Source organism: Manis pentadactyla, chromosome 17 (genome assembly GCF_030020395.1).
Source record: "Manis pentadactyla isolate mManPen7 chromosome 17, mManPen7.hap1, whole genome shotgun sequence".
In the NCBI taxonomy this organism is placed as follows: Eukaryota; Metazoa; Chordata; class Mammalia; order Pholidota; family Manidae; genus Manis; species Manis pentadactyla.
The window spans coordinates 15871904-15877271 of NC_080035.1; positions in this window are offsets into that span (position 1 = coordinate 15871904).

Sequence of the window (5368 nt, forward strand, 5' to 3'; positions counted from 1 at the left end):
AAGATATTTACATTTTCAACCTTTATTTCCTCATCTCTAATTACAATAATGATGCCTATCTCATAGCACTATGTAAGAATTAATGAGATAAAAGTCATCTCAATTCCTGGAACATAATAGAAATATAATAAAACATGTTTTCTGATCTTCCTCCTCAACAATTTGGAAGATAACACAGGTTACTTTAGCTTTCAATTTATTTCTAATCTGCAAAAATATTAATAGTATTTATAATCTGTGTCACATATGGCTCTTTGCATTGAATATATTACATTGTTAATTGTCTTTCTGTGTTTTTAGCTGAAGGCTCCGGTGATGCATAATTGGCTCACAAGCCCAGGAACTCTGAGATGTCACTTCGGGACACCAGAAATTATAATTGCCTATAGATCTAATGATTGGACATGGATTTGTGTTGGAGCATCTTACACCAAAGATGGGAGAAATGCTGCACTCAAATATCTGGAGACGGTTCTCTGGAATGAAGCTTGGATGAAAAGGAAATATAAGGGAGAACTAAGGACATAAACTCTATTTCAAGAGTTAGAGCTAGGGCCTATTGAAGACACAGGCCTTCACAATCATTCATTCATACATTTCAGGTCAGCTCCTAAGAGATGGTTTTAGATCTAGAACTAGTCTGTGACTTTACTGGAACTAGAGAGAAATCTTTGCTGGCTATTAGAAAGAGTTATTGAATAGTAGGCTCTTGGGGCCTACAAAAAGCTATCATGCTTCAAGAGAGAGTTTATAACTTGGGGTCAAAAGAGCCAGGATCACTTGAAGGTAGAGCTGGCTGTGGTGACAAGGCCATGGTAGAGTGAAATTGGAGCTTGCAGAACTATTGAGCATCATGCTAATGACTCTAAATCGTCTTAGGACCAGTAGAAATTCAAGCATAGGTGAAGGGCTGGTAATGCCATTGAGCTAGAGATGTAGGATGGGGGATCCTGAACCTGAGAAGGATTGAGAGGAATGTGGGTAATTCTTTTAGACCAAAGAATGCCTGGAGCCAAGAGATCTGGCCAAGCCAAAGGATTTCTGGGTCATCACACTAGTCCTTGACTCTAACTCCATACTCCGCCCAGGCCCCAGCCTCCACAGTGGACAGGGAGTGAGGACTCTTGTTTACATGATGGTGCTCACTCCATTAGGTGCTTCTCTATGCAACCTGACTCAAAAAATATTTCACAGAGAATCACCTAATAGAGAGGGAAGGGGCCTTGGGAATCATCTAGTTCAATATCCTTATATTCCTGACACAGAAGCAGACTCAGAACTTACATGACCTTTTCAAGGGTGTACAGCTGCTCAGTAGCAGAGCTGTGTCTAGAGCCCAGCTTCCCACACCACTCATGTTACTAGGTCATGCTTGCTCATGATGACTGACACTTGCCTGAATTCCATTTATCTCCCTGGGTTGATGCCCCTCTTCAGACTGGGCATACCATTGCCGAGCACTTAGAATATAATAGATTCCCTTTGCTTTTGCTCTTTGCATGCTAACCACTAAGTACAAGATGGAGCTGCCACTCACTGCTCACACCAATGACAATTTCATTAACTCAGTATTGTTGGGCTTTGGAAATCATTCATCTCATAATTGTGCTAAGCTCATTCTGATGAAAAGTGCATGAAGATTTCTGAGCAGTTCATAACAAGGAAATCATTGCTGAAGTTTCAGCAAAATTGGTTATTTATTCACAAATACTTAACAACACCAGCATCTGAGATCTCAGAGCAGAAACAAATGCAGCGGCCCTGGCCAGTGGCCTCCTGCATTTACAAACTTACCTTTTTTGGAGGATTCCTTGGGCAGAAACTCGGTGAGAGCAGGTTTTGAAGTTGCCCGGCTCTAAAGTTAAGTATCCCTTCACTCAGCAAACCACCATGATGACATGTGGGATGGAGGCAGTATTTTTGACTACACAATCATGGGGAATGTGGCACCTATAATAAACAAGGGCTGAAGAGATTTCTCTTTGGTCTTCTTTGCCCTTTCCTTCCTCATAATTACTGTCTCTGGCTCTACCTTGAGTTTGGGGTATAAAGGACCTGAAACTATGTAAGAATGTTTTCATTCCACTATCAAGTTAGGGGAATACATTTTGGCACCATGGCCAACAGATGAGGGGAAAATTCAGGATTTCTCTGTTTAGATGGAATCAAGGACAAGGCTGCTGTCGGTGCCAATGTTTCTGTGCTGTATGCCCCTTAAGCCTTAGCCAATAAAGCTACTTTTTTTCCCAATTTAGTTTTCTTAGACTCACAGAAAGGAGGTCCAGATAACATCTTGTTGTGAATAGATCAAACAGCCCTGATACATATGGTGTAATTTCATCCCATTCCTCCAGTGTCTACACCTGTTGTAGTGTTAATTGATCTGCCAGTAGTCAGTCAGACCCCCCACTTGGGGAAATATGTGAAATAAAGGCTCATGCTTAAGAGGAACATTTTACTTCCTTCTAATTTTCTTTGGAGTCTATTTCTTAGCCTTCAGTTTTAAGGTAAATAATAGAAATATCTTGCATAGATATGTTTTTTCTAACTCATTCAAAGTGCAATTTGTACTTGTCAGGATTTAAGTAGCTTAAACCAACAAGGTTTATTTCTTGCTGTCACTATGTGGATTGGCTAGGACATTGAATCTCTGTTAGCGTCACTCTGGGCTACCCTCCAGAATGTGGCCAGTCCCTATGTTCAGCAGGAAGAAGAAGTGGTAAAATTTTGCCTTGCTCTTAGAACTTCCACTCAGAATTAATATGTATCTCTTCCACTAAAATTTTATTAACCAAAGAAAGCCACATGGGCACATATAATTTTAAAGGGTAAGAAGATACAATGCTACTAGATGTTCAGGGGAAGAGCAACACTTGTTGAGCATTAATAGTGACTACTAATGCTTTATTAAATTATCTAATTTTATTTCTGAATACTTGTAGTAGCTCTAGTCTGGGCATAGCTGAAAGAGAATTATAGATTTATTCCTTGTCCTCACAATAGTCGGAACAATAGTCCCCAAACTTTTAGACTATTATATAGACAGTTCTTATAATGGGGAGGTGGGAGTGGTTTATACAGGGTTGTCTGTCAACATGATTTTATAAAAGAAAATTCAGAAATTATAAATTTATGAGAATTCATAAAATGTAGGAGGCATATGATCTCAGACCAAAGGTTAGTCCTAATATATCTAGCTGTGTGGAAACTCAGTATTGCTCTTAGTTTTTCTATATCTTCCTGATAACTTTTGTGATCTAGTATTTGAGGACTTCCGCTCTGAGAGGCTACAGTGCCAATCTGTAACATGAATCACTTACAGAGGGCATGTACACAGGGAGCTAAAATATTAAATGGGCCAATGACATATGAGTGGAGTAAGGCTTTAGTAGCTATGTAGGTGGAGGTCAGATTGTCAGGCTGAGGGATAAAAATGAATTACTGTCTCATAACACTGGTGTGTGGAGAAGGCTTAACTGAATGGGCCAAACTAGGATCTGTAAGGAAAGGAAGGGTGAGCAGTAACCTGGCAAAGGTTTGGTGCCTAGGATAAAGCTATGTTTGAAGAAGACAGCTGAAGCTGGAGGGCTGCATGGCATATGTCTTAAGTTGGAAGTCCTGGGAGAGCCAAATGGTTGGACCCTTGACGTTTTGAGGCCTTTGGCCCCTTGGAGCTTCGGTATCTGTATTGGCTGATTTTAGACTGTGGTGTCTGCATGGGAGAGCATAGAAGAGATGTGTGAGACCATATTGGCCTTTTTGGATTCTGAACATTCCATCTGGAAGACTGTCCTGTTGATGAGTGAAGGAGGCTGTAGAAAGAGGGGGATGAAAGGGATACTTTACTTTGTGATAAAGCAGAATTTATTGTGATTCACTAATTGTGAAAGTAGAGGAACAGCAGCAGGTGAAGATTAATCTGTGGTTTCTGGCTTCAAATCAGAGTTGCTGACACTTGCACACATGAGGAGCATAATGATAAGGGTGCCAAGAGAATCTGATTCATCGGGATAGAAGAAAAAGGAATCTATCGGAGTATATAGAATTTTTCAATTTTGTAGTTTTCTCTGCTTTCCTAAGAAAAACACTAAGCCTTAAGGAATTACTATGAGAGTCTCCCCTTTGCACTTGAAGATATCCATATTTTGCAGAGAACACCATTATCATCATTGGAAGCTATAGCTTGGACATTAAAGTATGTTCATCAAAACCCAGTTCAACAGTGGAGCAGAAATCCTGGGAAACATGGGTTGAATTAGGCAAACCATCCTTCTGAGAAAATTACCCAGATAACTCCCAGCCATGCAAAATTTTATATGAAAGATTGTCATTCAGAAATGCAGATTTATAACTAATGAAATTTATTATAGAATAAACACAACAACAATAATTGTCTTTTATTTAGTGCAGATTTTATTTGCCCTTTGGTTAAGTTACCAAGGTGGCCCAGAATCTCTGGTACAAAGGGGTTCTGAATTCTTGCTCAAGGAACTTGTTGGTAAAGCACAAGTTTGCAAATACTACTGGAATGGGTAAGTACGAGACCTGGGCTTTGGTCTGCTCTGTTCACTCTGGGGTTTGGGGCAGTCCCTTAGCTTTTCTAGATCTCCACTTCCTCATTCATAAAATCAGAGAGTTAGATTGGATGACCTCTAGGATCTCTTCTGGTTCTATGATTTTATTAGTTTGTAATTCTCAAAATGGAAATATAAAATGGCTCCTTGTAAAACTATGAATTTCCACAGTGTTCGAGTAACAACAGTGGTTGGACTTGATGCCAATGTAAAAATCCTTTCAGGATGGCCTGTGTCCTTTCCATTTGATTGCACAGGAATTTTTGGTGTTAAATAAAAATTCCTTTTTAAAATTAAGCCTTCCCCTGCTGTCTGATTCATTCACTGATGTTGCAACCCACAGCTTCAGATACGACATTTCCTTTCATTCTGGTAAAATTGTGATGTCACAAAATTTGAGTTGATGCATCCAACCCAATTAAGCAGAAGGAACATGATAATTACCAATGAGAATGCTCCTGTATACACGCGTGTGTGTCTGGGTAATCAACAATGATGGGAATGGACATATAGGATTACACTTCGTAACATTTGCCAGACTGTGGCCCTAAGCAAATGAATTTTAAGATACAGCATCCTGTTTTAGAGATTGCAGTGAACACTTGAATATACTCCAGGAAAGAAGCGATTCAGCTTTGTCTGTGCACAGTGGACTGCTGCCAGCTAAACTGCATTACTTGGCCTCTGGTCCTTGATCCCCAAATTCATTAAACTCAGAGGTGCTAATGTTCCTTAAATTTGGAATTTTTTCTGGTAAATGAAGATAAACAAAGGTAGTTATCTTTATTTTGTAA